This window comes from Delphinus delphis, chromosome 17 (genome assembly GCF_949987515.2).
Source record: "Delphinus delphis chromosome 17, mDelDel1.2, whole genome shotgun sequence".
NCBI lineage: Eukaryota > Metazoa > Chordata > Mammalia > Artiodactyla > Delphinidae > Delphinus > Delphinus delphis.
Window position 1 is genome coordinate 33322608 of NC_082699.1, and position 12949 is coordinate 33335556.

A 12949-nucleotide genomic window follows, 5' to 3' on the forward strand; every position below is an offset into this window, starting at 1 on the left:
ACTTCCAAGGCTTGCAGCAGACACTGGCACATAGAAGGTGTGTAGGAAGTCTGTATCTAATAAATGAATAAATATGTGAATGAAAAAAACTGTAAAACACTAACACAAGAATATTCTTCTTTCAAAAGAATAATGAAAAATAATTTCATTTAATAAGAGTCATTCTTAGTTACTGATATATAACTTAGTAGTTCCCATTCAATTTAAAATGTTCCATTTTTTTTCTGATACTTCACAAGTCATTAACTAAATGTTGCTCAGTTTTAAGGCCAATCTGTGAGACATTATTTAACTTGTCTACTCTAAAGTTCCAGCATTAACTCAGGCGGGGCTTCACCAAGTACTGATCATGTGACCTTGGCCTCTCATTGCCTCAGTTTTCTCATTTGTAACATGGTATAATAATAGGCTTATTTCATACACCTATGAGGAGGAAAACTATATATGTGTGTGTGTGTGTGTGTGTGTGTGTGTGTGTGTGTGTGTGTCTATATATATGTATTTAAACAGTGTCTTAGAATAGTGTCTGGCACATGATAAGCATTATAGAAGTATTGACTGCTGCTACTAGTACTGTTATTATGAGAACTAACTTCCACTGAAGATAAAGGAAACTCATAGAATGTTAGAAATCAGATTAAACACAGAAAGCCAGTAAAATATACCAGGACAGAAGTTGATGCGAGTGTAAAAGCATAGAAGAAAAAAAAGGGTTTTTGTTTTTCTTTTTCTTTTTTAAAGAAGGAAAGAGCCTAGAAATAGGACAAAAACTATTCATTGGCTATGCTGACATGGAGATCGCTGGTGACCTTCATAAGTAAAATTTCAGGACAGTGGGCAGAGAGATTATGGTGAGAGAAGTCAGGTGGAGGTAAATTAGACAGTAAATGGGACGTGAGGAAATGGAAACAATATATGAAGATAACAATTTTGAAAAGTTCAGACATGAATTGGCTAAAGAAGATATGCAGGGATTAGGGGAGGAGGGAGGCTTTCATGTTACACGTATAGTTTTTAACATTTTAAGTTGGAGTTACTAGTCTAGAATGAGGTTGAATTTTGGCAAGAATCATTCATAAGGAGTAGATGGGTTGTAGAAAATGCAGTGCTGTGAAGTACTTGAGAAGATGAGAGAAAATGAAATGCTATCTGTAGTGCACGTGGCCTTTTAACTTTAACTCCTGTAGTGAAAGGGAATACAAAGATCAATGCAAATGCTAATGAATTAACGGATTTGGCAGTGGACTATTTACTGACTTCTGTGTTCTTAATGAGTTATGAAGCACCTCACCAGCTCAGAGTGAAGGAAGTAGAGAGGATGGAGGAAAATTTGAGGAGGGTAGGTAAAGCTTCTAAGAAAATAGTCCTTAAGGAGAATTAGAAAGAACTTACTGTAAGTCAGAGCAATATTTCCAGTCTTGAAAATCCATTTGAAGTTGGTGATTATTAATTTATTGGAATACCAATTTGCCCTGCCACATGATTTTTCTCCAGCTACCTGGATATAAGTTACACAGAGGCAGGAAAGAGTGAGAGATAACAATCGAGGAAATACAGTTAGTATTTTTTTTACCTTTTTCCACTTCCCTGCTCCAACTCTGGGGAGCCTTCATGGACATGGCTGCCCTCCCAGCCTCCAGCAGCACTCTGTTATCAAAGAACTCAAAGAAATGGAACATAGATTTCCAACTTATTAATTTAGCAAAATCAAAAATTATATATATAATGTCTTCTGTTGGCAAAGATTTTTGCAATATAATTTGGTTCCATCTTTTGACAAGTAATTTGGCAATGTCTAGCAAGATAAAAATGTTAATAGCTTTTTACACATTAATTCTAATTCTGGAAGCTTATGCCGATAAATAATTTATAATCCAGAAAATTATTATATAAAAATGCTCATTGTCATGTCATTTGTAATAACAAAAAATTGGAAACACCTTTAATTGTTAACAGTAGGAAAACAGTTTAGGAAATTATATCCACTTAGTAGAAAATTACACAGTTACTATATTATAATTACAAGATGATGGAGCAAAATAGAATAATGCTTAATAAAGAAAGGATGAAGAAAGCTGACCTAAAATTGTGTCTTCCTTATGACAGTAATTATGTAAACATATCAATATTTATTAAAACTTAAAACCAAAATAAGGTTTTAAAAGCTCTGTACCAGTAATGGGGATGTAATATTTGTTTCAAAATATTTTTTAACATAACTCTTATAATTTTGTTTTGTCTACTCCTTTTCTTAAGAATTTCTGATTATTACCTCATTTTTCATTTATAGTTTCAAATAAACTCAGCAATTTTATCATCAGAGAAGATTAGACTTATTTGACAGTTCATAATTCCAAGTTATTTGGTATAAAAAGGCCATATACACTTGTAGGTCCTTTCAAAATAAAATTTCGAGATTTTTTTGTTTTGCTTAGTCTTTCCTAGTATGGAGATTAAGCAAACTACCTAAAATTGCTAGCCATTCTTTTTTCATTTTTCTCATTTTATTCATTTATCTTGCCCTTCACAGGAATGATAACAAATGAGTCTGCAGTTGTATCTGCCAATTTCTTAAATCCTCTATTATCCACATTATGAAATCATACTAATATGAATGCTTCCAGCTTCCAGAGCTCTTTTGTTATTATACTTTAGCATTCTGTATGAAGTATCTTATGTAAGTGTAAAATTTAGACTCAACTTCTGGAAGCTTTTGATTTCTTAGTTCAAAAATGAGAGAGATCCTTAGTTCAGCCATATGATTAACAATTATTTGTATAGTAAGAAGCTCCTAAATTATTGTTTTATGGATACCTGGCAGTTTTCTTGCCATTTCTCAGAAGTTCTCTATTAAACACATTCTGTCTCTTTCTCTCGCTCTCTCTCTCTCTCTCTCTCTCTCTCACACACACACACACACACACACACACACACACACACACACATTGTGATTAAAAGCACAGACTTTGGCATCATGAAGTCTAAGGTTCAATTTCCAATTCTGTAGTGTCTGGGCCACCTCACTTTAGGCAAGTAACCTAATGTCTCTGAACCTTGTTATTTTCATCTGTAAAATAGAGATTACAATTATATCAGACAATCCTCAAAACATCCGTAATGATTTTAGAGTTTCAGAGTCAGGTACAAGCAGGCACTAAGTAAATGGCTAGTGCTTTTATTACTTTATTATTATTTAGGTCTTGGTTTTCCTTGAGTCTGTGAGTCCCCATAATGAAATGTAATTTCCAGTAGATTGAGTAACACCTGTTTTCACAAAAAAGTTTAACTGAGTTCATTACTTTCTGTGCAACCCAGATTAGTTTTCTGCCTTTTCTTCTGTGCCATATGTAGGTGTTCAATAGATTTATTTAATAAATGTACCGATGCATGAACACGTAGATGAATTTTTAAATGCTTCTTTTTGAGAAGGTAGAACAAATGTGACACGGTAGAACAGATAAGAAAATAGTCCATGGAAAAAATGTCAAAGTCATGTATGTGCCCAGGGCCAGCCTAAGAAGAATTGTTTTTTTTTTTTTTAAGGAAAAATGTGTTGAATAGCTTATTTTAATTATTTTTAAAAGTTAAGTACAGGGACTTCCCTGGCGGTCCAGTGGTTAAGACTTCGCCTTCCAATGCAGGAGGTGTGGGTTCAATCCCCAGTCGGGGAGCTATGGTCCCACATGCCTCACAGCCAAAAAACCAAAACATAAAACAGAAGCAGTATTGTAACAAATTCAATAAAGACTTTAAAAAGTGGTCCACATCAAAAAAAAAAAGTTAACTACAAAAATTTGCTGATGATTTACATATTTAGGACCAATAAAATAATGTGAGATTAGCTGTACTAAAACAGAATGTTGAGCTACATTCACATTAAGTGACATTATATAGTCTAAATTTATGGAAAACTTCTGAGATGGCTGAAAAAAAGTAAGATGGTGAGTGACCTTTGAGCAGAAAAAGACAGAAGGAGAAATGGCCTTTTCTACATTCTCTTGTGCCTCTAAGTAAAGTGCATGGTAATCTAGCTACAAAGCTATATGTCATTTGGCTTTAGGCATCTACTGTGATTTACCTTGTGAAGATCAGATTTTGCCATGGAGAGGATTTGTAAAAATATCACACGTTCCAGTACCATTGGCAACCACAGCTACCAAAAACTCCAATTTAAATTGATGAACCTAATATCAGATGATAGTATCATTTCCTTGTGGGTGTTCTGGGAAAAGGTGGGTAGGAAATGTATAAAAGTGAATACTTTATTGACTGAAATAACAATTCATCATTTTGAAAACATAAAATACATTAAAGTTGTTATAGCATCATACATTAATATTTCACTGTATTTTAGACATTGTCTACAATCAATGTTTTCTGCCCTTTGAAACAGAACCATGCTTGTGGTATGCATTAATCATATAAAAGATTAAACACTAAAAAGAAATTCAGCCTTTAAAGACAATTTGCTTTGATTTATTCAGTGGGTTCTCCTAAAAAGTTAATACCAAGAATTATTGCTTGTTAAATTGGAGTTACAAATTCTTTCAGAGTTACTTAGTATTTTCTTTAATATCAGTATCAAGGAAGGCAAAGCAAATTTACATATTTATTAGGAAATACAGGCACATAATCATAAAACAAGAAAACACAACATTTTTGTAGACTTTATTTTTTAGAAGTGTTTTAATTTTACAGAAAAATTGAGAAGATAGTATAAAGTGTTTCTATATACACTATACCCATTTCCCTCTATGATGATCAACTTATATTAGTATGTTACATTGTTACAATCAATGAACAAATATTGATACATTATTGTTTACTATAGTCCATACATTAGTCCAGTTCCTTAGTTTTCACCTAATGTCCTTTTTCTATTCCAGGATTTCATCCAAAACATCATATTGCATTTAGTTACCATGTTTTCTTAGGCTCCTCTTGGGTTTGATAGCTTCTCAGATTTTCCTTGCATGACCTTGGCAATTTTGAATAGTTAGGTTTGTGTAGGATGCCCACTACTAGAATTTGTTTGATGCCTTTTTCATGATAATATTGGGATTATGTGTTTTGGGGAGGAAGACCACAAGAGTAGAAGGGTTATTTTGTCAGATCACATCCATTATGAATGCTGAGGTCGACCTTGATCACCAGGCTGAGGTAGTGTTTTTCAGGTTTCTCCATTGTAAAATGACTGTTTTCCCTTCTCCATATTGTACTTTTTGGAAGGAAGTCAATATGCTCAGCCCACAACTAAGGAATAGAGAGTTATGCTTAAGATGGAGTACTACATAAACTATTTGGAATTCTTTTGCACTGGAGATTTATCTATTCTCCCGCATTTATTTATGTATCCAATTATTTATTTATATCAGAAGAACTCATGGATTTTTATTTCATACTTTGGGTTATAATCTAATTCTACATTAGTTACTTTGTTCCTCAAATTGCTCTAGTCCTGACCTTTGTGAACTCTTTTCAGTTCAGTGGCTCGTGTGCCACTCTGAGGTATCCCCATCCTATATATTTTTTTGGAACTTCCTAACTTTCTGACACTATAAGATGGTCTTGTATATAAATCTTGTATATTTACTGCCCCAGTCCTAGAATCAGCTATTTCTTCAAGGATAACTAGGTCTTTTCAGTGGAGAACAGTATTAGACAGCAGGATCTGGGTGTGGGGTGTGCTAATTGCTGCCCGGATGTCATTGCTTCTAGGTCTTCTCAGCTGACAGAGCAAAGAGATAGTATGTGTGTACATTACCCATGTATATGCACATATCTATAAGTATCTCTCTACATAACCATGTGTATTAAGGTAATATGAAGCAATATTAAGCTAAACATGAATGTATATTGATGTTTCCAACTTTAATCTGTTACCACATAGATCATCTTAGCCTCATCTCTTGCTTATCTTTAACTTTCAACTCCAGCAAAACACTTGACTTTTAGAAGTATGAAAATCAAATTGTAGCTACTTTGGGAAGCCACATCATCTAGCAGAATAATTCTTAAAGGGCAAGGTGTATATCATCAAATTTTAATTTACAGTCAGCAGTGCTTTGTAACATCAGTAGGCCTCCAGACCTCTGCTTCCAAGAAGATGAAGTAGCCCATTTCTCCCAGGTTCTTCCACTTAAAACTAAAACCCTGAACATAACAACAAACAAACATAGGAAGACACTGAAAGGTGGAAATGAGAAGGCAGACTTAACTAGGGACTTTGGGACTTGAGGAATAACATGGTGATGAGTCCCCTGTGTTTCCTGTTGCTTCCCATACATCCTGGAGAGGGTATTACAGGAACCCCCAATCAATAACCACCAACAGAACAACAGACAAGAAAGCTTCAAAAAAGAAAACACAAAACCCCCGTTCCCCCTAGCCAAGGTATGAGGAAAGGGGTTGCCAAAGACAGAAAACCATTTGGGCAATAATATACACACTACTCGAGCCAAGTGCCAGTGGAATATTGCACCCGTCCCCTATGTCCTGTGGTTTCAGTTGGGCCAAGCTAGGATTTGATCTTCCACACTACCCCACTCCTGCCCTCCAGAAGAGGCAGCGCTCTGATTCGCCACCAGGGCTGTTTCAGTGTGGTGCAATGGTGAGCTGAGCCTCCACCCCTTTGCATTAGCAAAGAGACTTTCAAAGGTGGTGCCTGACAGGCTAGTTAACACTGGGCTGCCCTCACACAGTCGTGGGGTCCAATGGTGGGACTTAGCCTCTGTCTCTCCCCGACATCAATAAGAATAGGATGTTACAGGTTGGAGGGAGTAGGCACCCCACTAACCCCCAACACATGGTGTCAGTGAGACCCAATGGGGTGCTGAATCCCCATAACCGTCCTGAGGCAGTAAGACAGAATGAGATGGCACAAGCAGGGCTAGTTGGCAGTTCTCTTCCTCTTACCCTGGTGTCAGTGGGGCCAGCAGGTAGCTGACCCTCTACCCACATCCGGCATCAACAAGAAGGAATGAAGTGGGAGGAAGGAAGCAAACACTTCACTTCTCCCCTCCCCTGGTGTCAAGAAATGTACTGGGGAGATGAACTTCCACTCCTACTAAAAGGCAACACAATGATATTAATGTTCCCACTTTTGGGGGGAAGGTGTCAGAAGGGCCAATAGGATAGCTGAACTTCTACTTGATCTGTCTTCAGTGAGACAATGTAAGTGCCCACTTTTGCTGGGGTATTGACAGTAGGGCCCAATGGAAATCTGTATGTAACCCCTCAGTCCTCATACTACACCTCCAGTAGGATGACTTCCTTCTAAAAAGTAATAATAAATTAAATGGGATACAGAGTCATATAATAACTCACAATGTTTAGAATACAATTGAAAAATACTCATGGCACCAAGAACCAGAAAGTCACAGAATAAATGAGAAAAGACAATAAACCTACACCAGCACTGAGATAAAACATCTATTGAAATTATCAGACAAGGATTTTAAATAAGCTGTCACATAAATGCTTCAATTAGCAATTATGTGTTCCTTGACAGAAATGGGAAAAATAGAAAATGTAAACAAAGAACTAGAAGTTATAAGAATAAAAACAAATGAGAACAGTAGAACTGAAAAATACAACAATCAAAAAACTTTGCTCAAGAGTAGAGTGGAGATTACAAAGCATAGAATCATGAACTTAGAAGAGATCAATAAAATGTCCCAAATGTACAGAGAAAAATAGACTGAGAGGTAGAGATGGGAGAAAAAACAGGATCTCAAGAACCTGTAAACAGTAACAAAAGCACTAACATTCATATCATCAAAGTTCCAGAATGAAAGAAGAGAGCAAGTAGGACTGACAAAGTATTCAAAGAAATAATGACTAAAAAGTTCCCAATATTTTAGAAGACATAAGCACAAATTCAAGAATCTGAGCAAACCCAAAGAGGAATAACACAAAGGTATCCTTGTCAAGACGCGTCATAATTAAACTTCTGAAAAGTAGAGACAAAAAAAATCTCGAAAGTGCACAGGCAGAAACAATGCATCACTTATTGAGAAACCAATTCCAATGACAGCATATTTCTTGTCTAAAACTATGGAGTCAGAAGCATTGACATAACATTTTTCAAGTACTAAAAGAAAAGAACTCTCAGCCACAAATTCACACTTTTTATATCCACTTTCTTGTTTGACTTATATTAATGGACTACTAACTCATCTTTCTATATCCGGGCCTGCCATCACACTTCTCCAAAAATCTAGTCACTGTATTTCCAGAGTGATCTTTCTGAAAAAGAAACAAATTTTTCTTATAAAAATACCTGATTGTGTTATGAAACTTTTCTCTCTTCTAAGTTACCAGGTAAAATCCTTCAATGGATTCCCATCTTTCTTGGAGTAAAATCTCACATCCAAACTCTCTTTGTCCTTTTGGGCTGCTGTAAGATTATCCTGCAGGTTGGGTGGCTCATAAACAACAGGAATTTTTTTTCTCACGGTTCCGGAGGCTGCAAGTTCAAGAATAGGGTGCCAGTATGGTCAGATGAGGGCCCTCTTCTGAATCACAGACTTCTCATTGTATCCTCACATGGCAGAAGAGCTTAGGGAGCTCTGTGGAGTCTCTTTAATAAGAGCACTAATACCAAAATCATTTCCAAAAGTCCCCACCTACTAATACTATCAGCTACGAAAATTAAGATTTCAACGTATGAATTTGGAGGGGAACACAAAGACTAGACCATAGCACTCACTATACATACATGGACCATGCATGATCTGGCTTCTACCACCCTCTCCATTGTCTTCTTTTCTTACAATCCAGTGAGCATTTCCTTTTTTTTTTCTTTTTTTTTTTTGCGGTACGCGGGCCTCTCACTGTTGTGGCCTCTCCCGTTGCGGAGCACAGGCTCCGGACGCGCAGGCTCAGCAGCCATGGCTCACGGGGCCTAGCTGCTCCGCGGCATGTGGGATCTTCCCGGACCAGGGCACGAACCCGTGTCCCCTGCATCGGCAGGTTTACTCTCAACCACTGGGCCACCAGGTAAGCCCCAGTGAGCATTTCTTATACTGATTATGAATGGAACTCCTTTCTGCACTGATCCTTAACCATTCATTTTCTGGCAACCATGAATTTATCTTCTCTTTTCCTCAAAAATTCACCCTTCATTCATATTACATATCCATTTCAATTGCCTTCTACAGGAAGCCCTACTGATATCGCCCATATACTACTGTCCACAGCATGAATTAAGGTCTTACCGTGTCTTCCTATAGCACTCTGTAATAATTTTTACAGTAACTATGGGTTTTCTTATTTGAGTGTCACAATACATTGAATTCTAGGTGGCACGATAATGATTTTAGTAACAGTAACACTGGTGCCTAGTTTAACCCATAACATACTTCAGGTGTTCAATAAATGTTTGTTGAATGAATGAATGTTTGAATGAATGAATGGTCAATTTGAACTCTTAATCATGTTACTTTTAAAAAATCCGTTACAAGATACCCACAGTTTTCCAGAAGATTAGGGACTTAGGATCTTAAACTTGATTTAATAGAGGAAATTTTTACTCATACATCATGCTTAAATACCTCAAAGTAAAACCATAAACCCAGGAATTTAAGGTTATCCATTTGGACTTTCAAGCCAATAATTAATATCTCCTGCCCCGACTGTATTAGATGGTTTCAATGCTCCACTCATATCTCCCCAGCACTCATCATTCCAGTATATGCTGATAGGATCATGCTGCCACCTGCAATTATCCACCTTAGGGCAGGCCAGAAGTGTGCAGGAGTTAATGTATCTGGGTGTAGCTTTCAACCAAGGACAGAGGGGACTGGAAGATAAGTACTTCAAGTTTCTCACCGATTCTTGGGATAACTCTGAGACATGTTCTGTAGAGTTTCACAGAACTCCCCTGAAGTACTGGCAGCAGTTCCCTGCAGGAGTAATTTATTCAGTAATGCACCTCTGTTGGCTTCCTTCCATGCCTCCATATTCAGTTCCCACTCCACTTCTGAGTTTTCTGGAAGCACCTCCCAGATGAACAGTTTGCATTCAAATTATTTCCTCAGGTTCTGCTTCTAGGGGAATTCAATTGATAGCCTCCTAACGACCCAGTGCTCCTTACAGAGCCGTCACTGGTACAAGTACCAAGGCACGGCACATTACGTATCACTCCTCCTAAATCCTAATATTTTTAAACAGATAGGAAAGAGCATGACCTTGAAGAGAAAAAGAGTTTATATGAGGATGGCCAATGGATAAAGGGAAGGAGAGACAGTGCCATTTGCTTTCCATTAATGATAGTGTGTAATTTATGGGCAGATGGTCTAACAGGTGTGACTATAATTTGAGGAGCCTGCTCCCTTGGTTACAGAAGACTGCTATTGTTATTATTATGGAACCACAACCTCATGACTTTATTGTTTCACTTGATGTAGCCTTTTCCTTTACCCTTAAATCTTTCTACATCACTGAATTGCAGCCAATAGATTTATTTTCTCCCTATGGCTCCATCACAAAAAAAGACACACATGTGCGCGCACGCGCACACACACACACACACACACACACACACACACACACACACACACACACACACACAGAGTTTTGTGTATGCCAGTGCTAGAAAAGACAAGCTCATGGTGCATGTATGCAATGGATATTGTACATTACAGGTCTCTGTGAAATAGTCTTCTGCAGGTTCCTATGTTTATTTTATGAATAATTAACTTTAGTAAAGTTAATTTCCTGAAGATCTTGATGAAGACTGAAGAAAGGAAGTAAATTGTAAAGAAAAAGACTTAGAAACTTGCCCTTTTTGCCCTCTCTTTGTGTCTTAATGAACAAAGGATAACTGGGCCTTTTTTGAAGTCTTTGCTTGAGTTGAAGACACAAAATGCAACCTGTACTCTTATCATAATATGTTCAGTTTATGAGCACACAAACTTATAAACCGTGAATTTCCCTAAAGTTATTATACCATTTAGAAGATGTTTGCTTGGACATTTACTTAAAACCAAACAATTGAGGTCTATGTGTCCAAATAATTTCCTTCTCTCTTGCTTGTCACCATTTCAGTTTCCTGAGTTTCTGGGAAGGCCTGGTTTCCCCAAAGGAATGATTTCTGGTAGAAGTCGGAAGGTCTGACCCAAGAAAAAAACTCCAGTATAGCCAATGAATTGAGGACAAGAAGGTTTCCAATCAGGTAGGAACATTTAATCTCATACATTACAATCATCTTAAGTAAGGTGTGCTGATAGCTGGATATGATTTAACTGCTTGGGAAAAGATGCATATATATTATATAACCTACCCCACAAGGAAGCTGTTCTCAATTCCCTTAGAGGGTGTGGTGTTTCTCAGAGAGTGCCTTGGGGGAAAATGAATACAATAACAGTATGATGCTTCTTTTTTTTCATTTTTAGCGCATTGTTGCCAAGTACACTTGGTGATCTTGGTGTCTGTGGTTTAATCCCAGGAGGTTAGACATGTGGAACAGCACATTAACCCTCTTTAGTATTTTCTCCCAAGACAAATCATTTTTATATGTTGTCTCCATGGTCTTCTAGTTGCTTATCAAAATTAAGCATCAAGTCTTCTAAGTGAGCAATAGCCCCAGTCAGTGTGAGGAAATCAGCTTGGTTCTTATTGGGGCACAGCTTCTTGGTCTTGGCACAAAGTGAGTTCACATAGGGAGTTAGAAGGAGGAGAATGGGGCATGCGAAAGGGGAGTTCTGTGTTCTCATTTACCTATGCATGTTGAAACTCCACTAACAGCTTTATTTTCATTAGCAATTTGTGATAAAATCTTAGGGTAGGGCTTCCCTGGTGGCGCAGTGGTTGAGAGTCTGCCTGCCGATGCAGGGGACATGGGTTACTGCCACGGTCCAGGAAGATCCCACATGCCGTGCAGCGGCTAGGCCCGTGAGCCATGGCCGCTGGGCCTGTGCGTCCAGAGCCTGTGCTCCGCAATGGGAGAGACCACAGAAGTGAGAGGCCCGCGTACCGCAAAAAAAAAAAAGAAAAAAAAACATGCAGTAAAGATATGGAGACAGATAAACCAAATTAATATGTCAGAAATGAGTATACATTTTATATTATTCTGTCATAAGTATTTCATGTTTTATATATTGTCACATCCTTTTTTATTATTTTTTATTTAAGTATAGATGATTACATTAATTTCAGGTATACAACATAGAGATTCAATATTTTATAGATTATACTCCATTTAAAGTTATTACAAAATAATAGCTATATTTTCCTGTGCTGTACAATATATCCTTGATGCACATTTACTTTATATGTAGTAGTTTGTAGCTCTTAAATCCATACCTTTATCTTTCCCCTCCCTCCTTCCTTCTCCCCACTGGTATCTACTAGTTTATCTATATCTGTGAATACGTTTCTATTTTCTTTTATACATATTCATTTGTTTTATTTTTTTAGAGTCCACATATAAGTGTCAACATACAGTATTTGTCTCTCTCTGTCTGATTTATTTTACTAAGCATAATAGCCTCTAGGTCCATTAACATTGTTGCAAATGGCAGAATTACATTCTGTTTTCATGACTGAGTAGTATTCCATTTTATACATACACCACATCTTCTTTATCCACTCATCAGTTGATGGACACTTATTTTGCTTTCATATCTTAACTATTGTAAATAATGCTGTCATGAACTTTGGGATGCATGTATCTTTTTGAATTAGTATTTTTTTTTCTTCAGATATATATCCAGCAGTTGAATTGCTGGATCATATGGTACTTCCATTTTTAGTTTTTTGTGGACCTCCATACTGTTTTCCATAGTGGCTGCACCAGTTTACATTCCCACCAACAGTGTAAGAGGGTTCCCTTTTCTCCACATCCTCACCAACATTTGTTGTTTGTAGACTTTTTGATGATTAGCTGTTGGGACAAGTGTGAAGTAATATCTCATTGTGAGGGCATGTTTTAAGTCAAATAAATGCT

At 37.0% G+C, this 12949-nt stretch overlaps 1 long non-coding RNA gene across 1 annotated transcript in view; it reads left to right on the forward strand.

The window, feature by feature from the left end:
- LOC132440235 (uncharacterized) overlaps positions 1-12949 on the forward strand; it is a 77570-nt gene that overhangs the window by 48053 nt on the left and 16568 nt on the right. Inside the window, exon 2 of the long non-coding RNA XR_009522541.1 lies at positions 11050-11176. This is a non-coding gene — a long non-coding RNA (uncharacterized lncRNA). The remainder of the gene's footprint in view (positions 1-11049; positions 11177-12949) is intronic.